This window comes from Furipterus horrens, unplaced genomic scaffold, assembly GCF_987537825.1.
Source record: "Furipterus horrens unplaced genomic scaffold, mFurHor1.1.pri manual_scaffold_7, whole genome shotgun sequence".
Taxonomy (NCBI): domain Eukaryota; kingdom Metazoa; phylum Chordata; class Mammalia; order Chiroptera; family Furipteridae; genus Furipterus; species Furipterus horrens.
In genome coordinates this window covers 60,168,064-60,194,419 of record NW_028327177.1, presented here as the reverse complement: position 1 = coordinate 60,194,419, position 26,356 = coordinate 60,168,064, and the positions used below count along the sequence as shown (strand labels likewise).

The window sequence follows — 26,356 nt, the reverse complement described above, 5'->3', positions numbered from 1 at the left end:
TCACATATGATCTTTAAGTCTGCTTTGCTGGAACTTACACAAGGAACCTTTACAGTGACTTTCAGTCTGCCCTTTAGGGCACAGGAGCTGAGCCACATACCTGCCATTCAGCTGTGCCTATAAACACCTGTCTTTTCCAAGTCCTTTGGGGTTTCAATTGTGCTTTAAGGTCCCTTCTAGCCATCTTTCAGGAAAGCAACCTTTGTTCCTTCCCTGAAAAGATTGCCATGGACCGCACAACTAACCAAAGTACAAGGACTTTTTCTCAGGGCCTTTTATTACCTTTGAAAGTCAATCCCAGTTCCTCGGAGATTTTTGGTAACAACCAGAACACAAGCATGTCTCCTTTAGATACGACATTCCAGTCAAAGTCATGGTCAACAAAAACCTCTGTTAACAACTGGTCTTATTAATTCTATGCAAAGAACATTATGTCATTGTTTACTTCTTCAGAATGCCAAATTCTGCAGGGATCAGGTAGAGAGAAAAATATACAATGTGAAGGAAAATCCTTGTCCTTCTAATATTAACTAAAATTGCAATTCCATACTTTATATTTTCTTTTGTTCACTGTCCTACATGTGAGGGTTTTTTTGTGTTTTTTTTTTTTGTTTTGTTTTGTTTTGTTTTAGTTTGTTTTTCTATTAGAGTAGTCTCACTTTTTTCTCTATTGCTTCCCCACACTCTGCACACCCCTTCTCCCACAGTCAATCCCCACCCAGTTGTCCATGCCCATGGGTCATTTATATATGTTTTTTGACTAGACCCTTCTTTTTACACCTGTCTCTTCCTCCCCCTTTCCTCCTTGTCTCTGTTAGTCTACCCTTTGTTTACATAGCTCTGGTTCAATTTTGTTCATTTGTTTGTGTTGTTCATTAGTCTCCTGTAACAGGTGATAGAATAAAGTATTTTTCTTTTGTTGCCTAGCTTATTTTGCTAAGCATAATTCTCTCTAGTTCCATCCATGTTGTCGCAAATGGCAGGAGTTCCTTCTTTCTTTCTGCTACGTAGTATTGCATTGTGTAAATGTACCACTATTTTTGATCCACTCATCTACAGATGGGCACTTAGGCTGTTTCTAGCACTTAGCTATTGTAAACAGTGCTGCTATGAACAGAGGGGTGCATAAGTTCTTTTGAATTAGGGTTTTAGGATTTTTCGGGTATAATCCTAGCAGTAGAATCACTGGTTCAAAAGGCAGTCCAATTTTTAGTCTTTTGAGGTAGTTCCATACTGTTTTCCATAGTGGCTGCACCAGTCTGCATTCCCACCAACAGTGCAGTAGGGTTCCCGTTTCTCCAGATTTTCGCCTGCACTTGTTGTTTGTTGATTTGTTGATGATGGCCATTTTGACTGGTGTAAAGTGGTATCTCATTGTGGTTTTTATTTGCATCTCTCTGATCGCTAGTGATGTTGAGCATTCTTTCATGTGTCTATGGACCTTCTGTATGTCCTCTTTGGAGAAGTGTTTGTTCAGTTCCTTTGCCCATTTTTTAATTGGGTCATCTGTTTTCTTGATGTTGAGTCATATAAGCTCTTTATATATTTTGGAGATCACTCCCCTGTCTGAGATATCATTAGCAAATATGTTTTCCCATATGATTGGTTTCCTTTTCATCTTGCTGATTTTTTTTTTTTTTTTTTTTTGGCTAGGCAGAAAATCTTTAGTTTGATATAGTCCCATTTGTTTATTTTTTCCTTTATTTCTTTTGCTTTAGGAGATGTATCCGTGAAGAGATTGTTACGTGAGATATCTGATATTTTCTTGCCTATGTTTTCCTCTAGGACTTTTATGGTGTCACAGCTTACATTTAAGTCTTTGATCCATCTTAAGTTTATTTTCGTGTGTAGTGTAAGTTGGTGGTCTAGTTTCATCTTTTTGCACGTTCCTGTCCAGTTCTCCCAGCACCATTTGTTAAAGAGGCTCTTCTCACTCCATTTTATGTTCCTTCCTCCTTTATCAAATATTAGTTGACCATAGAGGCCTGGGTTTATTTCTGGGCTTTCTATTCTGTTCCACTGATCTATATGTCTGTTCTTATGCCAGTACCAGACTGTTTTGATCACACTGGCTTTGTAGTATTGTTTGATATCTGGTGTTGTGATTCTTCCTGCTGTGTTCTTCTGTCTCAAGATTGCTTTGGCTATTTGGGGTCTTCTTTGGTTCCATATGAATTTTTGGAGTATTTGTTCTAGGCCTGTGAAATATGTCATTGGTATTTTAATAGGGATTGCATTGCATCTGTAAATTGCTTTGGGTAGTATAACATTTTAAGGATGTTGATTCTTCCCATCCAAGAACATGGTATTTGCTTCCATTTATTTGTGTCTTCCTTAATTTCTTTCTTCAATGTTACATAATTCTCAGAGTACAGGTCTTTTATCTCTTTGGTTAAGTTTATTCCTAGGTACTTTATTTTTCTTGTTGCTATAGTAAATGGTATTTTCTTTTTTGTTTCTGTCTCTGATATTTTATTGTTGCTGTACAGAAATGACTTAGATTTCTGTATATCTATTTTGTACCTTGCTATTTTGCCAAATTCACTTATTATATTGGGTAGTCCTTTAGTGGAGTTTATAGGGTTTTCTATGTATACTATCATGTCATCTGCAAATAATGATAGTTTTATTTCTTCTTTCCCAATTTGGATGCCTTTTATTTCTTTTTCTTGTCTGATTGCTGTAGCTAGGACTTCCACCACTATGTTGAATAGGAGTGGAGAGAGTGGACATCCTTGTCTTGTGCCTCGTTTCAGGGGGGAAGCTTTTAGATTTTGTCCATTGCACAGGATGTTGGCTTCAGGTTTCTCATATATAGCCTTCATTATGTTAAGGTATGCTCCCTCTAGTCCCATTTTGCTGAGTGTTTTCATCATAAATGGGTGTTGAACTTAATCAAATGCTTTTTCTGCATCTATTGATATGATCATGTGATTTTTGTCTTTCATTTTGCTTAGGTGATGTATTATATTTATTGATTTGCGAATATTAAACCATCTTTGAATCCCTGGGATGAAACCCACTTGATCGTGGTGTATGATCTTTTTGATGTATTGCTGGATCTTGTTTGCCAATATTTTGTTGAGGATTTTAGCATCTATGTTCATCAGTGATATTGGCCTGTAGTTTTCTTTCTTTGTTGTGTCTTGACCTGGTTTTGGAATTAGGGTAATACTGGCTTCATAGAAAGAGTTTGTGATTTTTCCCTCTTCTTGAATTTTTTGGAATAGTTTGAGGAGGGTAGGAGTTAGTTCTTTCCTAAATGTTTTGTAAAATTCTCCTGTGAAGCCATCCGGTCCAGGACTTTTGTGTGCCAGGAGATTTTTGATTACTGTTTCAATTTCCTTCTTTGTTATTGGTCTGTTGAGACTTTCTACTTCTTCTTGATTCCGTTTTGGAAGGTTATATGTTTCCAGAAATTTGTCCATTTCTTCTAGGTTGTCAAGTTTCTTGCCATACAGTTGTTTGTAGTAATTTCTTACAATCCTTTTTATTTCTGTGGTATCAGTCGTGATTTCTCCTTTTTCATTTCTGATTTTGTTTATTTGGGTCTTCTATCTTTTTTCTTGATGAACCTGGATAAAGGTTTGTCGATTTTGTTTATTTTTTCAAAGAACCAGCTCCTAGTTGCATTGATCTTTTGAATTGTTTGTTTGGTCTCTATGTTATTTAATTCCACTCTGATCTTGATGATTTCCTTCCCTCTTATTACCCTAGGCTTTGTTTGTTGTTGTTCTAGTTCTTGTAGCTTTAGGGTTAGATTTTTTATTTGAGATTCTTCTATCCTTTCCAGATATGCCTGTATTGCTATGAACTTTCCTCTTAGGAATGCTTTTGCTGTGTCCCATAGGTTTTGGGCTGTTATGTGTTCACTATCATTAGTTTCCAGAAATTTCTTGATTTCGTCTTTGATGTTTTTGTTAACCCATTCATTATTTAATAGCATGTTATTCATTCTCCACGAGTTTGGGTGACTTTGAATTTTTTCTTTGAGGTTGATTTCTAGTTTCAAGGCATTGTGGTCTGAAAAGATGCCTGATATGATTTCAATTTTTTGAATTTGTTGAGACTTGTTTTGTGTCCTAATATGTGGTCTATCTGTGAAAATGTTCCATGTGCATTTGAAAGGAATGTATATTTTACTTATTTGTGGTGAAAAGTTCTATACATATCAGTTAAGTCCATGTGGTTTAGTGTGTTGTTCAATGCCTGTATATCCTTGGTGTTTCTTTGCTTTGAAGATCTGTCTATTGTTGATAATGGAGTGTTAAAGTTCCCTACTATGAGTGTGTTGCTTTAATATTCTTCTTGTGGTCTCCTATTATTTTCTTTATGTATTTGGGTTCTCCTATGTTAGGTGCATATATATTTTGTTTTGTTTTGTTTTGTTTTAATGTTTGGTCTTCACTTTATTAAAAATATAATCCAGCAAAGGAAGCAGAGAGACAAACATGACATAAAGTGACTTGCCCTCCCTGGTCACACAGAAGCAGTGGCAGGGCTGGTAACAAGACCCTTACCTTCTCTGCCATCACTACAATTATCTATATTTTGATCAGAAACGGCAAGTTTGAGTGTCACTCACTACAGAGACAGGGCTGTCACCGAGGCTGGCTTCTTGACACTTTTGCCCAAGTACACTCTGTGGGTCCTCTTTCCCACTTGCCTTTTTCCACACTCACAGGCCCTTGTTCATGGCCCACCCCCAGCCATCCATTTAATCACATGCATCTCAATGAGAACTCTAGGGCTTTATTTCAAATGGCGTTGACTGTTAATAAGCCCCCTCTCTGATCTTTTTTCCACTCTTCCTCTCAACACATCCTTCCAAGGCAGGTCCCTAGGCCATTATGAAGATGAGTCTAGGGGGAGTAAAAAGGTGCAATGTTTACTCCAAACTGTTCTGAAACAACCAGAGTCCTGGCTCCAGGTGAGAATCTTTGGTGAAAGGGGTAAGAAGAGTGAGCTCTCATCTTCAAGGTCCTCCATTTTTACATCCTGAGGAGCTTTTGTCTTTTTTCGAGATTTGGGCAGTGGCTCACTTGCCCTGGCTGGCTTTGCAGAGGTTTCCACTTCCATAGCTGCTTTCTCTTTCTGGGCAAGCTAGATCTCCTGGAGGGGTTTTCTGCACTTCTTCCCAGACAGAGTAATGTTGGCATGTGCACTGGATGCCTGCTTCTTGAGGTGGTGCCGCGTAATCAGCCCTTCGTCTATCACAGCCCCAATCACCCTGTGTTTCAACCGCTGCTCCCGAGTCAACACCTGCCATCGCTTGAACAGTTTCTTCTTCAGCTCCCTCAAAGCTCCTGGGAGGCAGGAGATGGGGCTATTCCAAAAATTGGCTTCTGCAGACAGGGAAGCCTGTTGGATCCCAAAGAGGACAGGGACTGGCTGCTTCCTGACAGTCTGTGTCCTGGGGGATCCAGGAGGCGTCTTGCTCTACATGTTCCTGCCCCCAGCTGAGTTCTGGGTTAATGGTTCGTAAAGGAGATCTGGGGTCCAGTGGGCTCTATGCCCAGCCTGGCTCTTCGCTTTGGTCCTGGAAGAAGACCTGGGCCTCCTCTTTCTCATCATCAGTGAGCAACAGCAGCCCCTTATGTGGCCATGGGAGCTCCCACTCTCTTCACTTACCTCCGAAGCTTCTACCACAATGTGAGACAGACGTATCTTTAGAGAGATGACCTGAATATCCTGGTGACCTTCATCTCTGTCCTTCCTGAGAGGGTTGGTCAGCTGAGGACTTTCTGGATGCTGGAAGGAGCCTGGGCTATCTCTAGGCCAAGGCCCATCCTCACTACTCTCTGGTGCAAGGTCCATGGCTGCTGATTTTTAGTGTGCAGGGTGTTTGAACTCAGAGTAGGGTTCTGAACCTTGCCCAGTGCACCCCACAGACTGCTCCTTTAATCTTCTTTGGAGCCTGGCTCCTTAGTCACTTCTGAGGAAAGCAGGATGACATGCTAGGAGATTATGGGCCTCCCAGGGGAGGGGAAAATCCCAAGACTCTGGGTGCATATATTTTTATCAGTGTTATATCTTCTTGATGGATTTTTCCCTTAAGTATTATGAAATGTCCTTCTTTGTCTCTTTGTATGGCCTTTGCTGTGAAATCTGTTTTGTCTGATATAAGTATTGCTACCCCAGCTGTTTTTTTGTGTGTGTGTCCATTTGCTTGAAACACTTCTTTCCATTTCTTCCTTTCAGTCTGTGGAGATCGTTTGTTCTAAGGTAGGTCACTTGTAGACAGCGTATACGTGGGTCATGCTTTCTAAGTGATTCAGCTACCCTATGTCTTTTGATTGGTGCATTTAATCCATTCACATTTAATGTTATTATCAATAGGTACTTATTCATTGTCATTTTCCCCCTTTGTACTGTGTTTCTCTCTGTCTCTCTCTGTTTCTTCATCTTCTTAAAGCAGACCCTTTAGCATCTCTTGCAATGCTGGTTTGGTGGAGATGTATTCTTTTAACCTTCTTTTGTCTTGGAAACTCCTTATTTCACCTTCCATTTTGAATGAGAGCCTTGCTGGGTAGAGTATTCTTGGTTGTAGGTCTTTGTTTTTCATTGCTTGGAATATTTTTTGCCATTCCCTTCTGCCTTGTAGTGTTTCTGCTGAGAAATCTGATGCTAGCTTTATTGCAGCTTCCTTGTATGTTATTAGTTGTTTCTCTCTTGCTGCGTTTAGGTGTCACTCTTTGTCTTTGAATGTTGCCATTTTAATTATAATATGTCTTAAGGTGGTTTGTTGGGGTTCATCTTCATTGGTACCCTCTGTGCTTCCTGGACTTGCGTGACTCTTTTTCTCTCAAGTTAGGGAAGTTTTCTGTCATTAGTTTTTTCAAAGAGGTTTTCTATCCCTTGCTCTTCTTCTTCTCCTTCTGGAATTCCTATGATACAAATATTATTACATTTCATGTTGTTCTGCAGCTGTCTTAAAAACCTCTTCAGTCTTGTTCAGTCTTTTTTCATTTTGTTGTACTGTTGGAAATTTTTTCCTACATTGTCCTCCAGCTCTCTGATCCGATCTTCTGCTTCCTTTAACCTGCTTTTAATTCCTTCTACTGTGTTCTTCAATTCAGAAATGGTATTCTTCATTTCCTCCTTGCTCTTATTGATAGCTTCTATTTTTTTTATTTTATTTTCATTCTGGTGTAATTCTCAGTAAGATCTTTATAGTTTCCCTGAAGTTCCTTGTAGTTTCCATTGAGTTCATTGTGGCTTTCTTTGAGCTTGCTGATCTCATTGAGCTTCACTATAATCCATCTTTTGAATTCCATGTTTGATAATTTGCTTCTCTATATTTCATTTAACACTCTTTCTGGGGGTCCTTTCTTTCCTTTTGATGGGAGGGGGTTGTTTCTCTGTCTCCTCATTTTTGTGACTCTTCTTGTTTGTTGCTGCTTTTTAGATTGATCTGCATTTTATGGATCTTCCCCTGGTGGCATCAGATCATGTACCAGTCTGGGCTTAGGCAGCCTCATGGAGACTACCAAAGATCTTTTACTACATTTTAAATTAACCATCTAAACTATCCCACCCTGTTGAATTATGCTGAGGATTTTTTCATCCCTTTTTAATCTTAATGTTCATTTGTTTCCCTGGATATTCCTAATCTTTTCTTCCTACCACTGGGTTGACCCAGCGGGTCTGTGATAGATTTTTCTCAAGCGCTTTTACCCAAGAGCAGGATGACACAAGAGTCCCCAGAATTTTAGCCCCATTTACCACATCAATTATTTATTGGTTAAAGGCTTAAAAATGTAGCATACTTTATCATTATGTAATCAATGTAAAGGTGCTTGCACTTGCAATATTTTAGTACACTTAGAATTAGTCAATTTAGTATATAAGGGTGGAATTACACTATTCCCCGCTAAAGATATTTTTACATAACCCTGTCTTCTAACAGCTCAACAGCATAGAGTATCCACATTTCTGCCTGAACTCTTTGAATATTCCCAGGTTTGGGGTGTCTCTTACTCCCCATGTTCCTCTTATCCCCACCCAAAGACTGTATTGTCTATTTAGGGATCATCAGTTAGGCAGCATAACATTCTGATCAAAAGAAATATTTTTTCTACTCCCTGCTTTCATTACATCTCTTCCTGTTACAGACAGAATCAGTGCTGGTAACTTGGCAGAGCAGGAGCCTCGTGTTTTTTTCTTTTTTCTTTTTTTTGTTACTCTCACTTCTGCCAAGGCAGCCAGAAGCGGCCAAGGCACAGAATTCTTGACTGACTTCCCTTTTGTCTGAATTTATTTTTTCATCCATTGAGGTATTTCTCTCAGCTCCAGATGTACCCACTTCTGAGTGGATATATTTGTCCTCCTGTCAATGGTCACAGTATCACTCAGTTGTAGGCTAGCCTGGGGGGCAGTGGATTTAGCCTGAGAGAATCTAGCCTGGGGGGATCCAGCCTAGGGAAGCTGGCCTGGCATCATACCCCACTTCCTTATCTTCCTTTTTTTCCAATAAAGCCTTAGCCATCATTTAATTATATAACCAAGAGTCACTTTAAGTATCCTGCTCCAAACACCCTGAAGCACAGGGTCAGATAATGAAAGGAATTCATAAAACTCCACAGGGTATACTCACATAAAGCTTTAATAAAGGCAAAAAGATGCCACAGGGGATAAAAAAGCATACAGAAATATAAGACAGAATGAAAATTTTTAGGCAGTGTCTTTGCTAAGACACATAACATGCTTCACCTGAGGATCATGACCACCAACCTATAAGTTCACTGGATCCTCTTTTGTACTCCACTGATGGAGGAGCTAAAATTGGACTGATTTTAAACAGGTAAAATAGAGACAAACCATTTTCAATCACCAAAGTAGACAAAGTGCTACAGAGTACCTCCAGGCAAGTTTCAGACTTTAATTAAACAATACCTTATAAATTACTAGCTAATATGTTTAATCCCTGTCTTGGTTAAGTATCAGTATCATGGCAACTCTGGACATAAGAATAGAGGTACCACAGGTCAGCTTTTAACTTTTTCAACAAATTTCAGAAGTTGTATGTCAAAAATAATTGTTTCATACTAGTACTTAAAAAAATGAAAGAGTATAAACTTCTAGATTTTTAAATCATGTAAGGTTTATAAATTTATATTAAACACATATACCACAAGCATACCACTTAAAAGCATACATATGTCTTAGTGATCATTTTAAAACAAATGATTTAATTAACTAGATTCTACTAGAATCCCTTTTGGTGATTGCCTGTGAGGGTCAAAATCATTCTATTTAAGTAATAAGAAAAATGTTCATAACTAAACACAAATCTAAAATGTTTTGAAATGAAAAATATATCCCTTAAGCATCTAAAAAATACAAATGTCAAAACTGAAAAAGAAATAAAAACCCAAACCCCAAAGAAATGAGCTAGCAAGCCATGAGAACACATGAATGAAACTTAAGTGCATATTTCTGAGAGGAAGAAGCCAATCAGAAAGGGTTATCTACTCTATGGTTCCAACTATATGACATTCTATAAATGGCAAAACTATGTACAGAGTAAAAAAATCAGTGGTTGCCAGAAATATAGGGAAGCAGAAATTAATAGAGTACTGCGGATATTTATGGTAGTGAAACTACCCTGTGTGATACTATATTGGTGGCTACATGTCATTATACATTGTTAAAACCCATAGAATGTATAACACCACGAGTTAACCCTAATATGAACGTTGGACTATGGGGATAATGATGTTTCAGTATAGGTTTATCAGTTGTAACAAAAGTACTAATCCTGTGGGGGATGTTTATAGCGGCAGGGGGAGGTTATGCTTGTGTGGAGATAGGCGGGTCTATAGGAACTCTGCACTTTTCATTCAATTTTACTGTGAACCTAAAACTGCTCTAAAAATAAAATCTATTTAAAATGCAATAAAAAGGATGGGTGGAAAAATATACACGAGGCACATTATAACTACAAGTAGTCTGTTATTACCAGACAAAATAGGGACACGAGGATCTTCACCCAGGAATTCTATTTAAGGCTACAGCATAAAATTCCTCCCTGAGTTCCAAGTTTTCTGTCCTGCCCTGCAGATTTCAGATTCTTGCCTGTACCATTAACTCTTATATGAACTGAGAGTCCGCTGGCCTGCTCTATGGATTCCCTACTCACCAGCCTCCACAATCATGTTAGTTAATTCTTTAAAATAACTGTCTCTGTCTCTCTCTATTGCCCTGTGTGTGCATGTGCATGTGTTTGTTTCTATATATAAATGTTTTGAGGAAAACAATTTTTTTTGCATTTATTTGCCGTGGCTCTTACTGTTACTTTTACAAAATTTTCTGTGTTTGAAACTGAATGTTCTCTAGAATCATACAGTATACATTTTCCTATATTCTAAGAGGTTATAATTTGTGTTTGAACTACTGCAGTTAAGGTAATGTGAGAATTAGTGGAATGTTTAAGATGTGGTTTTAGTTAAATTAATGTCTGACACATGAAATACATTCTTAAAATCACTGAAATTCATGGCAAGATGTAAAGTTATATTTTTTGGTCACTAGAGGGCACACAACATCTGCCTCATTTTCAAAACCAAGGCTTTTTATTGAGAAAACACAATTCGAGAAACAAGAAGATGGAGCCACATGTATATTTAAATCATTATCATTGAAATGTAAATACAAATATTTAAACTTAATTTAAAATGGGTGCATGAGTGCATTTAATTAAAAGTCACTTTTTAGTCAATTTTCAATACTTTGGAGTTTGTAAATATAACAATGCATTTGACTGAATCAGTAAGTAGAAAAGTAAAACTAGAGTTTAAGTTTTTTGAAGGTGGGAATTACACTTTACCTTTGAACCCTGCTACTTTTACTGTCACATTTTAAGAGCGTTTTTTTTTTTTCATTATAAAATTGAAAGATTTATATTAAAACCAATTTTGGTAACGTATAAAGGTATATCATACAAATTTATAGCTGTCAGTTTGCTAGACAGATGAGGTGATAGTATCACTCAATTCATATTCTCTAGGAATTCAGGACCAGGTGTCAGCCAGTGGTATATTAGAGATAAGGCCCATCTACCTGAAACTATTTCTTCTCTCTGCCTGTTGGCTGTTGGGAAATCCTCTTATGATCTACCTATTTAACTCCAGGTCCATTTCATTTTTCTAAGCATTGGGTGCTTTCTAAGCATTGGGTATTATTTCTTCCGCAAACTCCTAATTCATCTTACTTGCCTTTCACAAAGTATAGCTTTCTCCATTTCTTGCAAATGTTACCTAGGACAGACTTGATGCTATTTCCTGACCTGTGATTTCCCCTAAGCCACTTTTTTCCCTTTTAAACGTTTGAATTTAATCACAGAGGGCCCTACTGGATTGAATTTTTCTGCCTTAGACACTGACATTTGCTAGGACTAATGTGATTTCATGCCCTATAGATTGTAGATATTGAGTCACAGTGATTATTTTCTCTTTCAGTTCATTGGGTCAAATAATAATGACATAAATATTTTCTTTGAAAATTATTTATTTTTTATTTTTATTTTATTATTTTATTTTTTTCTTTCTTTGAAAATTATTTATATTTATTCATTTTCCTGTGTTTTTAATTGAATTTATTGGGGTGATATTGGTTAATAAAATTATATGTGTTTCAGGTAAACAGTTTTATAGTACCTCATCTATATATTGTACTGTGTGTTCTTCACCACCCTGTCAAGTCTCCTTTCATCACCATTTATCCCACTTTTACTATTTTCTACCTGCTTCTACCTCCTTTTCCCTCTCATAATCACCATACTGTTGTCTGTATCCATGAGTCTTCTTTTTTTCTTTGCTTAATCCCTTAACGCCAACTCTTGGGTTGATCTCTCATCCTTGTATATGAATTACCACAATGGTTTCCTAATTGGCATCTCTTTCTCTGTTTTCCTTTTGAATCTCCTTCTTTAAAGCTACCAGATCAATCTTGTTTAAATAATGATTTCATTATGGTACTCTCCAGCCAATACATCTCTAGTGACTTTTTCCTACCATGTCAAGTTGAAAGTCCTGTCTGAGATATAAGCTCTCCCAGGCTTTTGTCCCATCCAATACAGTAGAACTTACTTCCCTTAACTCTCCAACATACAGCCTTAGCTAATAAGTCAAGTATTTTTGTTAGGACAGGTGATTTTCACCTCACAGAAACGTTAGACTTTCTAATTTTCATACATTTTATTTAGCTTCTCTAGCACAGGTACACTCTATTAGCTTTGTATTTTCAATGTTTCCCATAAAGCCAGTTCTGGAAGAAGCACAATAATTGCTGGCTGAATGTACAATCTGTAAAATGGTAGTCCGGACTATATCCCTTTTATTTTTTACTGTTTCATCATACCTAGGTCAATGTGGTAGAGTGGATAGCATATACAAATTAGTCAGAAACCATAGGTTTAAATTCTTGGTCTTTCATTTGCTAGCTTAGGAAAATGTTAGGAAAAATTTTCACCTTTTCTGAAATTGAGAAAAAATATTTAATTGCAAAAATATAGTCATTACAGAAAAATTAAAATAAGAAAAAATTTACCCTAAATCTGTGTTCTAAATTCCTATTGCAACTATAACAAATTACCACAAATTTAGTGACTTAAAACAATATGACTTCGCTATCTTTTGGTTCTGCAGGTCAGTCTGAAAAGGGTCTGATTGGGCTGAAATTGAAGTGTTGGCAGAACTGTGAGACTTTCCTAGAGGTGCTATGGAAGAATCTTTTGCCTTTTCCAGCTTTTTGAGGCTGTCTTCATTTTTTGGATAGTTACTTCCTTCTTACACATTCAAAGCCAACAGTGGTCCACTGAGTTTTTTTCTCATAACATCACTCTAACGTTGACTCTTCTTTGGTCAGTATTTAAGGGTCCCTTGTAATTACATCATTGGATTATTTTAGATTATTTAGAACAGTCCCTTATTTATCTTAAGGTTAGCTGACTGACATGTTAGTTACAACTGCCACTTTAATTCCCCCTTGCCATGTAACATAATTTACTCACAGATCTGGGGATTAGGACATGGACATCTTTCTAATGAAGGCATTATTCTACCCTCCATGATCTGCCTTCTGGCCCTGAAACAGTCACATCTGTCTCACATGCTAAATATATTCATCCTATTTTATTTAATATCCTCCAAAGTTTCAACCAATTAAGCATAAACTCAAAGTTTAATATCTCATCTAAATATCATCAGTTCAAAAACTCCAAATCTCAGTGCCTAAATCAGGTATGACTGAGGCTCTGAATTTAATTCACCCTGAGTTACAATTCATTTCTAGGTGTGAACCAGTGAAATTCACAAGACAAGTTATTTACATCCAAAATAAAATAATGGACAGGCATGAGATAGCTTTTTATAGATATTTTAATTTAAAAAGCAAGAAAATAACATTTTTTAAGTGGTACTGGTCCAAAACAATTTTTATATCATCTGGGAAATCTCCATTTGGTTTCAAGTCTTGAAATAACTTTGTGGCTTGTGGCTCCACTCTCTGGGCACCCTGACTATATTCTAGGAGTCATCCTTTCTTTCTGTTTTCAAAGGTAGGACATGTATCCACTTGGTTAATTTGTCAACCTGTTGGGGACATGATAGCCAATATTCTCTATATCCCTTTTGGCCCAAGCTAGAAGTGCTTCTGCTAACATAACATTGACAAGAACTTTGTGAATCTCCTATGTATTTTATGAGAATCCCCTCTATTAGACAAGAGGGTTTACCACAAGCTTCTTTTAAATAACCACATCTCTATTTCTGACTTTTGTTAGAGGACACATGAGTCACATGCCTGATATCTTCAAGCCCTCAATGTGACTGAATACTCTGATTGTTTTTTAAAAATATTTAATATATTTATTTAGAGAGAGGGGAAAGGAGGGAGAAAAAGAAGGAGAGAAATATGGATTGGTTGCCTCCTGAACATGCCCCAACTAGGGACCAGGTCTGTGACCCAGTCATGTGCCCTGACTGGGAATAGAACCAGTGACCCCTTGCTCTTAGTATGATGCCCACCCAAGCTATGCCAGCCCAGTCCAAATATTCTAATCTTTTGATGTGCTGAGGCACTAGACCAAAGTTTTCCAGCCTCAGTTGGCTTTCTCTTAAGAGCATGCTTTCCTGACAGCAAATCTCCTAATTTTAGCAGCTGTTGAATCTAGAAGAACTGCGAATTTCTAAAATCACCAAGTTCTATCCCCTTTTTCTTAAAGGCTTAACAGTTAAACTATTTCTCTTTTTTCTTTTTTTTTCTTTAAGGTGTGCACTTTATTGAACTGATCTTAAGTCATTGTACAGGTAAAGCCCTGACTGCCTCTATACTTCAACTCACTCCCAGGGGGACCAAAAAGCCTTCATACATCTCAAGTTGGGGACAAAAAGGGGGGCCATGATGGCTGGCCATTCAAAATAAAACAGAAAACAAGTATTAAGGTGAAGATTTAAAAATTAGGATTACATAATTTATACAAAAGCAATGTTGTTATCGCCCTCCCCATGAGGACTGGCCCTTCTTAGGGAGAAATGGGTGGCTTTTGGGCAGTCAGGGGACTTCTTGTAACAATGCATTTCACAATATTTGGAATGACTATGAAAAAATGAACAATGTACAATCAAAGACCTTGGCCACACTGCAAAACTTTGGGGATGCTCACTCCAACAGACTGTCACCTTTACCATTCCAGTTTTTAAATCCTGAGTCAAGCGCCAAAAGAAATTTCAAAAAATAAAAAACAAAAAACAAAACAAACAAACAAAAAAAACCCAAACAAACTAAATAAAGCTATGCCAATCTCATCTCATTTTCTGCACAAGTTAGGTTTCGTCAAGAAGGGTGTAACCAACTAAGTAACAGCCCACCAAGAACCATTTGCGGTGGAGGATGGAGGGGCCGGACTCGTCGTACTCCTGCTTGCTGATCCACATCTGCTGGAAGGTGGACAGGGAGGCCAGGATGGAGCCGCCGATCCACGCAGAGTACTTGCATTCAGGGGACGCAATAATCTTGATCTTCATCGTGCTGGGCACCAGGGCCATGATCTCCTTCTGCATCCTGTCGGTGATGCCAGGTTATATGATGGTCCCACCAGACAGCACTGTGTTGGCATAGAGGTCCTTACGGATGTCGACGTCACACTTCATGATGAAGCTGAAGGTAGTTTTGTGGATGCCACAGGATTCCATGCCCAGGAAGGAGTGCTGGAAGAGGGACTTAGGGCAATGGAACCGCTTATTACCGATGGTGTTGACCTGGCTGTCAGGTAGCTCATAGCTCTTCTCCAGAGAGGAGGAGGGCGCAGCGGTGGCCATCTCCTGCTTGAAGTCCAGGGTCACGTAGCACTGCTTCTCCTTGATGTCATGCACGATTTCCCATTCAGCTGTGGTGGTGAAGCTGTAGCCACACTCTGTGAGGATCTTCACGAGATAGTATGTCCAGTCCCGGCCAGCCAGGTCCAGATGCAGGATGGCGTGGGGGAGGGCATACCCCTCGTAGATAGGCACAGTGTGGGTCACCCCATCACCAGAGCCCATCACAATGCCAGTGGTGCAGCCAGAGACATACAGGGACAGCACCACCTGGATGGCCACATACATGGCTGGGGTGTTGAAGGTCTTGAACATGATCTGGGTCATCTTCTCACGGTTGGCCTTGGGGTTCAGTGGGGCCTCGATGAGCAGGACACGGTGCTCCTCAGAGGCCACATGCAGCTCATTGTAAAAGGTGTGATGCCAGATCTTCCCCATGTCGTCCCAGTTGGTGACAATGCCGTGTTTGATAGGGTACTTAAGGGTCAGGATGTCCCTCTTGCTCTGGGCCTCATCGCCCACGTAGGAGTCCTTCTGGCCTATCCTCATCATCATGCCCTGGTACCAGGGGTGCCCTACAATGGACGGAAAGATGGCCCTGGGGGCATCATCACCCACAAAGCCGGCCTTGCACATGCCAGAGCCATTGTCAACCACGAGTGCAGCGATATCATCATCTGTGGTGAGCTGGAGGTGGAGTAGCGGAAGAGCAGCGAAGGCAAGAGGACTGTGCTGGTGGGTGGATGAAGTCTTGGCAGTCTATCTCTTTTCTCTTGATTTTACTATATGCAGCAAGAAGAAACAAGGCTTCACTTTTCACACTGTGCTGTGTTACTGAGCAAACTAGAGCTCATTCATGTGGTGCCTTGGTGTATGACCCAACAATTAGTGTTCAGAAAAACAGGTCTATTTTGCAATATTCCAACCTTGGGGAGATTGGGACCACTTCATCTAGAAGCCCTTTTCTCCTACAACACCCAGCACTTCTCTTGCTCCCCCAAAGGCTATAATAAACAAAAACCAAGACCAATAGTTTCCCATTCCTTGTCTGTCAGCTCTCTCTTTCAGGATCTGGGATATGTTGTCTTCAGCCTTCATCTAATAGTCCAGGAAAGCATATGCTGTGTTACATTGGATTGTGGTGACCTCCAGGAAACCACAAGTCCTAAGAGAATGTCTTCTCCATATGTCTCAAGTTCCAAGAGTTCAGATAGACTTCAGGTCTGCAAGGCAGAGTCCTTGATGGCTTCAGAGTCAGTTAGAGCTGGCACAACAAAAGCAGCAGCATGTCTGCTTTCCTACTAGACGAGGTTGGGTGGTAGAACCCTGACTACAAACTGCATAGCTGCTTGCTGCTTCCCACATGGATACTATAACATCCTTCTCCATCATGGCACACCTCCATCATGTTTCTCCAACATACTCCTTCTCTCAAGGCTGCTGCAACATCCTCCTACATCATGGCACCCCTTTCATCATGCTTCCCCCTCCTCAAGGCTGCCTGCCCTTCCTTTTAAATCCTGTAAGTCAGTAAACCTTTTGCCTTTTGTAGATAGCACAGCTTTTACCTAGCTACCAACTGCCATAGATATGCAAAGTACGTATCTTAAGTACTATACAGTATTCCCTCACTTATTGTGGGTATTACGTTCTAGACCTCCCTGCAATAGGTAAAAATCCACGAAGTAGGAATGTTACATTTATTTTAGTATTTATGTATATTTTAAGGCTTTATGAACCCTTTCCACACACTTATAAACCATTCTCAGTCCCTTATTAACCTTTCCCACACTTTTATAAACACTACTTATGTTCTTAAACATGTTCTACACTCTTAAACCTATGTAACTTTAACAACATACATATGCAGTACTGTAAAAACCTGCGATATAGCAAAAAATCCATGATAAGTAATTAAATATATTTTTTAAAATCCCGTGATACAGAGAGGCTGCAATATAGAAAAGGACTACTGTATTATTTCCTTTCCCCAACCCCCAAACCATGGGCTGTGGGGATTTTGGGGATCCTTCTCCCACCCTGTTTCACTTGGAAATCTCAGCAAAATATCCAAGTATATTTTTTACAAGATCTTCTTTCACATAATAGAAAGACACGATTCATTTAAGCTTTCTGCCATTATATAGCAAGTATTTCTTTTCTATAATTTACAATAACAAGTTTCTCTTTTCTATCTTAGTCCTCACTGTATTTCTAATGACTATGTCTCTACAAATATTGTGTTTATATGATTTAGACATTCCCTAAGACAGTACGTTTTCTTTACCATGTTCTTCAGTTCATCCTAAGTTCTCACTAGCAGAGTTGTTAACATCCATATTTCCATTAACAGTCAATGCAGGGCAATGTAGGCTTTTTCAATTATACTTCTCAGAATTCTCTCAGCCTTCACCTATTAGCCAATTTCAAAGCCAGTTCCAAAATTTTACATATTTGTTATAGTTACCAATATATGTATTAGTCATGGTTCAACCAGATAATCAAAATCAATAGGAGATATATATTAAAAGGTTTATTGTGATTGTAGGGGCTGGCTAGGTAACTCTGAAATTCATAGGGCAAGAAGACTTCAGGAAGGGCAGACTGGACCTCTTGCATAGGGCTGAAAATGCAATCCATAAATAGAATTTCTTTTCATTTACTTAAGGTTTTTCAAAAAATTCGATCAAGCCCAGCCAGATCATCTTATATAGTCAGCTGATTGTGAACTTTAATCACATCTACAAGATACCTTCACAGCCATACATAGGTTTGTGTTTGATTAAATAATTTGAGACTATAACCTACTCAACTTGACACATCAAACATATCAAAAGACTATCATATCTTGTTATGCCAACATAATTATTGTTATAATTTAGTGTCTTTTCTTTGTCTTTATAAATGCTCCATTCCATATCATTATATTAATAATGTATATATCACTTTGACAGAAACTGTGTAACATGCAATTATAGAAGTTTTTCCATGTTATTGAATAGTTTTCCTGTTTAAAAATAGATAATGATTGCATAATATTCAGTCCAGTTTTTCTATCATAATTAAAATTTCCCTCCATTTTCATCATTGGAAATTGCATTAAAATTAATAATTGTATACGAATTATTTTTTCTATATTTTTATTTTTAAAAGCACATACTTAAAATATGATGATAACTTTAAAGAATATAAATAAATTTATGCAAGCTATGAATTTACCTCATTATTAAATTGGAAGAGTAATAAAATCATCCTTTCCTATCTTAAAAGGTATAGTAAATTATGGCAAAATGTTTTAAAAATTATAAAGAGCTAAAAAAATGAATTAATTATTGCCATGATTATCATATATTGTGATATAAAGTGGAGACTGAATTAGGACTTAGCCAGACTGTTAAATATATTATAGGTTTTAGCAGCCACAAATGATTTCGGTGTAACTATACAAGTCTGCCATTGTGTTGTGAAAGTGGCCATAGTCTATATGTAAACAAATCACTATGCTCTAATAGGTGTTATTTTAAAAAATAAGGAGTGGGCCTGATCTGGTCCATGGGCTGTCATTTGTCAAACTGGTCTAAATTGTTGATTAGTCATTTGATAAAAAATTACTAATATAACTTGAAAATATTTATAATTTGACTAATTTCCATCACATCTGATCCTTTGGACCTTTGAAAAAATTATATTGCTGCTGAGAAAATGCTCCATTCCTGTAACTGTGGCATCTTGAAGTGTGCTGACATTCAAGAGCAGACAGAGCTCAACTCAACCTGCAGGTCTTCATGTATGTTGTGTTCCCACCAATATATATATTTTTTTAATTTTATTTTTTGGTTATTCAATTACAGTTGTCCCATTTTTCCCCCATTGCTCCCCCCTCCCAGCCCATCCCTTCTCCCACAATTATATCGACATTTTCTGGTTTTCTAATTCTGCTCACTTCTAAAACCATGACAATCATTGAGAAATGGTGTTGGAGGGAGGTTTCTAAAGTTAGCCTTTCTGGGGTCCTATCTTATTTTTGAACTTCCCAGATACTTACATCAATTATTTCATTTGAATCATAGAAATTTCAAATATTTCAGAATTCATTTGATCTACCATAATTGTGTGACACTCCTTGAAGATTCATTTATCAAAGAGATAATTTTGTTTTGGTTTGCTTTGATTTTTTTCTTTCTTTTTAAGAGTAACATAAAATACTATAAATAAAGGTAAATTAGAGGGGAACAAGAACTATATTAGCATGGGGTCATCCTGGAATTTCTGTATTCCCAATTAGGTGGAAAGAATGAAAAGAAAAAAGATTGTTTTGTGCTTGGACTCTGTTCTAGGCTTTCTTCTCTTACTCTATGCAATCTTGTGGCCTCCTTCTACATTCTGTGGCTTCCTTGGCCTAACTCTCAAACTTATTTTCAATCAAGGTATATTTTCTGATTTTAACCCTGTATAGCTAGCCACCCCCTAAACATCTACACTGGAGAATCTAATGGCCCTAAAAATGCAACATTTACAAATTAAGTCATCATCTCCAAATATGTATTCCATGGATATTTCTTATTTCATTAAATAATACTGCAAATCACTTATTACTGGACCCAAGAGTCTTCCAGTCATTCTTACTGTTTTTTTCTTCCCCATTCCCCATATGTAGTTAACCACCAAATTCTTTTGATACTACCACCAAAGAAGATGTTGAGTTTCCTTTCGTGCCTTGCGTAGGTGGTCCACGTCTCGCTGCCATAGAGGAGAGTGCTGAGTATGCAGGCTTGGTAGATGCGCAGTCTGGTTTTCTCAGTGAGGCTGGAATTGTTCCACACTCGCCGGTTCAGTTTGGCCATAACTGTGGCTGCCCTGGCGATTCTCCGGTTGACCTCCAAGTCAACTGACAGAGAGCTCGAGATGGTGGACCCGAGGTAAGTGAAGTCGTTGACAACCTCCAGGGTGTATCCGTCGATGGTGATGCATGGGGGAGTCCCCGTGCCTTGAGCCATAACGTTCGTCTTCGTCAGGCTGATGGCTAGTCCGAACTCCTTGCATGCGTGGGAAAGGCAAGTGACTAGCTGCTGGAGTCCCTCTTCGGAGTGTGATGTCAAGGCTGCGTCGTCGGCGAAGAGCATCTCACGGATGAGCACCTCTTTGACTTTGGTCTTGGCTCGTAGACGGGCCAGATTGTAGAGCTTGCCATCGGATCTGGTGTGAATGAAGACACCCTCGCTGCAGTCCTTAAAGGCGTATTGGAGGAGCATGGAGAAGAAGATTCCGAACAGCGTAGGCGCGAGGACGCAGCCCTGCTTTACTCCGCTGCTGACTGGGAAGGCCTCAGAGGTTGCGCCGTTGTAGGACACCGTGCTGTGCATGTTGTCGTGAAAGGACATGACCACAGCAAGCAGATGTGGTGGTCAGCCAATCTTCCGTAGCAAGCTGAAGAGTCCGCTTCGACTGACCAGATCAAACGCCTTCGTGAGGTCGATAAAGGCAAGGTAGAGTGGTTTATGCTGCTCGTGACACTTCTCCTGCAGCTGGCGTAGGGAGAAGATCATGTCCACTGTTGATCGGCCAGCTCTGAAGCCACACTGGGGCTCTGGGTAGACGCGGGAAGCAAGGGTCTGCAGGCGGGCAAGAGCGACCCGGGCGAATACTTTGCCGACGACGCTGAGGAGAGAGATGCCCCGGTAGTTGTTGCAGTCGCTGCGGTCTCCTTTGTTCTTGTACATGGTGATAATGTTGGCGTCTCTCATATCCTGGGGGATGTAACCCTCCTTCCAGCAGAGACAGAGTAGATGGTGGAGCGGCTGTAGCAGGACTGGTTTCCCGCTCTTTAGGATTTCTGGAGGGATTCCGTCGCTTCCTGGTGCTTTCCCGCAAGCGAGGCAGTCGATGGCTTTCCCGAGCTCTGCCGCAGTAGGTGGGGTGTCTAGCTCCTCCATGACTGGTAGGTCTGGGATGGCGTTAAGAGCAGTGTCTGTTACGGTGTTCCTCGTTGCATACAGCTCGAGGTAGTGCTCGGTCCACCGCCGCATTTGCTGTTCCTGGTCAGTGATGACCTCACCTGTCTTGGACTTGAGGGGGGCGATCTTGGAGGGGATTGGGCCTGTTGCCTTCTTGATACCCTCATACATTCCTCGTGCGTTGTCTGTATTGGCGGCTTCCTGGATGGTTCTGCACAGGTTTAGCCAATAGGTGTTGGCACAGTGGCGGGCGGTCTTCTGGACTTTGTTCCTGGCAGCCCGTAGAGCTTGAAGTGTACTGGGAGTGGACGTGGCCTTGTAAGCCAGTAGGGCCTTCCTCTTAGCCTCGATCATGGGTTCCATTTCTTCCCAGGAGCCTCATACCAGTCAGCGTTCTTCCGCTCTTTCTTCCCGTAAGCAATAATGGCGGAGTTGTATATGGCGTCGCGGAGACGTGGCCAATTGGATTCGATAATGTCATCTGCCGCCATTCCCTCGCCGAGTGCATCTTCCATCCTGTTGATGAATTGCTGGGTCTTAACTGGGTTGCTGGCACAACTGGTGTTGATGCGTGGGCGACCCTTCATCTTGGAGTGGTGCAACCTCTTCGGCATTATGTGCACCTTGCTTACCACGAGGGCATGATCCGTGTCGCAGTCTGCACTGTGGTAGCTGCGGGTGAGGAGGGTGCTGCCAATATCCGTTCTTCTGGTGATGACGAGGTCAAGCTGGTGCCAGTGGCGGGAGTGGGGGTGCCTCCATGACACCTGGTGGATCTCTTTGCACTTGAAGAATGTGTTTGTCACGCACAGGCCGTGGTGACACAAAAGCTCAAGCAGTCGCTGACCATTCTCATTGATCTTTCCTCTCCCAAAGTTTCCGAGGCAGGTGGGCCAGGCCATGTGGTCGGCTCCTACTCTTGCGTTGAAGTCTCCAAGGAGATAAAGAGCGTTACTTCTGGGGATCTTGGATAACGCTTCGTCCAGTGCATGGTAGAACTGTTCTTTCTCTTCAGTGGTGGCGCAGAGGGTTGGGGCATACGCGCTAAGAATGCTGACTGGGCCGAAAGTTGTTGACAATCGGAGGGTAAGTAATCTCTCTGTGCCTCCTGTGGGTGGCTCTATGGAGTTAACAAGCGTGTTCTTCACAGCAAACCCAACACCGTGCTGTCTTGGTTGGTCCGGAGACTTCCCTTGCCAGTAGAAGGTGTAGTTGGTTTCTCTGATAGTTCTGTTGTCGGCCAACCGGGTCTCCTGTAGAGCCGCAATGTTGATGTTTAGTCGTGCCAGTTCCCTGTCGATGACGGTGGTTTTCCTGGCATCATTGATCCACGGAAGGTCTGCAGTAAGTCCGGGACACATGGTCCTGATGTTCCAGCTAGCGAGGCGAAGAGCTGGAGGCTTCTTTCTTGTTGTTTGCTTGGAATTGCCTGGTGCGAGTGTTTTGTGGCCCACTTTTCAAGAGACGCCTCTCTGATCCCCACGCACCCAGTGGGGCAGGTGAGCCATGGCGAGACGGCACCTAATTGGCTGGGGGCTGCCCAGCTTGAGGCGGGCGGTAGCTGTCCAGTGAGGTGCGATGACCTCTCCCACCGTCAGAGGAGACCCCTGACTCAACAGCTTCCACATGAGGTGCCTGCGACGCGTCCTGCATGTCGCCTGGCAGGATAAGGTTCCCAACACCGAGGTGCTGAAGCGAGCCAACATGAGCAGTTTGCATGCAGTTCTTAGTGAGAGACGCCTCAGGTGGCTCAGCCATGTCAAAAGAATGGATGCAGGCCGTATTCCCAAAGACCTCCTCTACGGCGAGCTAGCAGAAGGCCAGAGGATGACAGGGCGCCCCAAACTGCGGTTCAAAGACATCTGCAAAAAGGACATGACACAATGCTCCATCAATCTCAACACATGGGAATTCAAGCAGACGACCACCTAGCCTGGAGGCTCACGGTCAGACAAGGTACGTCACGAGCAGAGGCTGCGCGCAACGAGGAGGCGGTCCAGAAAAGATCGAGGCAGAAGCAGCGTCAACAGCAGCAACAACAGCCATCTGCCTTCACCTGTAACAAGTGCGGCAGGGATTGTCACTCCCGAGTCGGACTGCACAGCCATTCTCGGCGGTGCAGATAGACTCTCGGGAAGCTACGCCATCGTCTCTCGAGACGGACGGCTGCTGACGACCACCAAAGAACTTCAAAATGCATTGAGTTTTATTTTCTCTGACTACCTGTACCATAGTTTAAGCCACCATCCTCTTTCCAGGTCCAGTAGTAGTGCCACAGCAATCAACCAGTTCACTTAGCATCCATTCTTGCCTCATTTTAATCCATGCAGTGTGAAATGCAGCCATAACCATCTTCTCAGAAAAGCAAATCTGGTTATAGCACTTCCCTTCTTTGCCCAGAATGAGCACCACGCACTTCATATGGCTCACAAGTCCTACCAGAATCCTAAAACCACCCATCTCTTCCTATCGCTTACTGCTTCTTCTTTCATGCTCCACATTTCAGGCACAAGGTTAATTATTTAAAATATTCTTTCTTCTTTCATAATCTTTTCAGAATATTTCTTTCCCTGCCAGGAGTAGTTTCCTGCTCTTTTCATTCACACAAACACTTTTGCCAACATAAGCCTGATCCTCTTTAGTTCTCATCCTATTTCTCCAATAAACACCCCCTTGTCACTTAGAAAAGTTGATTTGAGCTCTATGCATCCCTAAGATAGCTTGTGTAATGCCATTTCCTCTAGTGTGCAAGGTAATTTAGGGAAGGTGTGTTGCTTGTCCATCCAGAATAGATACTGGCTGAAGTAGGTATTCCAAAATATTTTATAATAATTAAATAGACTTGAGAAATAGTAGAGGAAAATACATTTCACTTAATTTTCTTTTGAATATTGGGTCTCTTCAGAGAAATAGTAATGCATTAATGTTAATATATTAAGATGCTATTACTATATATTATGCTAATAATTAATATTTATAATAACATTTGCATACTGTTATTAATAGACATGTTTCAGCATTATACAGAAAGACCAGGGAGGATGACTTAATGTGCCAGGTTCATAAGAGATGCCAGGAAGATCAACTCTCTAGACAGAGCTGTAAGAACTAAACAATCCACCTTATTGCTCACCATTCCATATATGATATTTTATTTCTATAAGTCAGAACTAGAGTACAAATATTTCCTTTTTATAAAACATATGTGTTGATTCAATTGTACAGTTCAAATGTTGCTGCATTTCTAAAAGCTCTTTTTCTCCATACTTATGCAGAGTTAATTATTTCTTTATATCTACTCCTGTAATATGTTTATATATCTCTGTTTCAATACCTGGCATATTGGATGATAAGTATTCTAGTTATTCTCAAATTAGTCTTCCCCATCAGCCTGTGAACTGCTTGAGGTCAGGGTTATTTTAATCATTTAAAAAATTTGATCACTCTACTGAAATTTCTTCACAGAAATGAGGTAACACTATTAATATAGACCTCTTGTATAATTCCCCCCCTTTATTTCTTCTCTATGGGAGTTTTAGTGCCTGCTAACAATACTCTCTTCTAAAAATCTTCTTCACTTTCTTCTGGGATGGTGCACTTTCTCCCAGTCATACTTCTGCATTCTGGGCTCTTCTACTGAGTTCTCATCAGGAATTTATTTTGTCATTTGCCCACCTAGTGGGAGAACCACCAAGCTGCATCACCAGATCTTCCTCTTTTCTCTCTATACTCCCTTTCAGATGATGTGATTGGCTTCAATTAGTTAGAAAGTAAGTAGAATTTATTTTATGGAATTTAAAGTTTGCCAAAATGGGATAATATTGATTAACCATGGAAGGATTTAAGCAAAGATAAAATGACTATTTTCATGACTGAAGAGTTTACTGTGGGAGTGAGGTAGTTGGACTAGACAATCACTTTAAAATAATAAAACTTAGAACTGATTCATTAGCACAAAAGCTCATTCACTCAACTATTTTCTAGTTGAGATTTTTAAGGTGCCAGTTTAATGATTAAAGAAGAAAAATCTAACCTTTCAACAGAAGAATTTACTCTATTTTTTCTCCCCTCTATATTTTTACAAATACATAAAAACTTGGCCAAAAAAGGCAAATATCAATGAAAAAATTAAGTTATAAAACATCTCTATTTTATATGTCAGATAGCTTTATAGTTAATATGACATTCTCCAGAGACCCATGTTTTATTAATTCATAAATTACAGGTTTATTTACCATAAGTAATTTTTAGCCAGAAATATTATGCTGAGATCATTTGATAATTAACTTTTTCTTTAGAAAATATTATTATTATTATTATTATTAATTTTACCCAAAGGTACACTTGAAAAGGAGATTGGTCCAAGTCATCATCTAACTTCTCAGACCCTGTTGCTCCCAGAACCTCAACTCCCCAGGAGAATTTTTCTGGAAATACGAGCAAATGAACCACAGACCCGGTGTCTTCACATCTTTCTCACTCACAATATCCTGGAGAGTAGAAAAGGTTATATTTTGTCTATATTGTATGTGCTCAAAATAGTTTTCTCAGGAACTTATAGAAATAATAAAATGCATATAGGTTTTATATCAAATACATGTTTCTCTCACAAGTGAGATGTTATCATTTATTATGGATCATTGTAGCAGACCTGTAATGAGTCAAAAGAACAAATACTGGTAACCAGGGGCAGGATTAATGAAGACACAGGTGAAATTAAGAGGACTTCCCTTTGGCCTTCTTTCATTAAAGGACTCGCTATAGCAGCATGGCTTAAAGAGCACTGCTGTGCATGGCCAACCTCTACTCATCCTGTCCTCCCCTTCCCGCCAGTTTCTGATTCACTTAGTGGCTCACCTGTTCACCATTTTATCCTAGAGATGTTAGAACAGTAAATATTTTTAATGACTAAACAAGTGAATAAATGTATCTTGCAAAAAGCATGAATTTCCCCATTTATATCAATGTGTTTTATTTTATAAACACCATTAAAAACATTATGTATGACTCCCGCATTATTCTTAATACTGCATGTCAGAATCTAACTTCTGGTTATTGAAAAAGTACTTGTCCCATAAAATATGC

At 39.8% G+C, this 26,356-nt stretch overlaps 3 pseudogenes; all 3 read right to left on the bottom strand.

Moving 5' to 3' along the window:
* The window catches only part of LOC150004534 (leucine-rich repeat-containing protein 31-like), a 112,522-nt pseudogene extending 107,990 nt beyond the window's left edge, over positions 1 to 4,532 (bottom strand).
* Positions 4,533 to 5,038: 506 nt separating this feature from the next.
* LOC150004533 (LBH domain-containing protein 1 pseudogene) lies at positions 5,039 to 5,817 on the bottom strand (annotated as a pseudogene).
* A 9,008-nt stretch (positions 5,818 to 14,825) lies between these two features.
* On the bottom strand, positions 14,826 to 15,869 carry LOC150004532 (actin, cytoplasmic 1 pseudogene; annotated as a pseudogene).
* Positions 15,870 to 26,356: the final 10,487 nt, after the last annotated feature.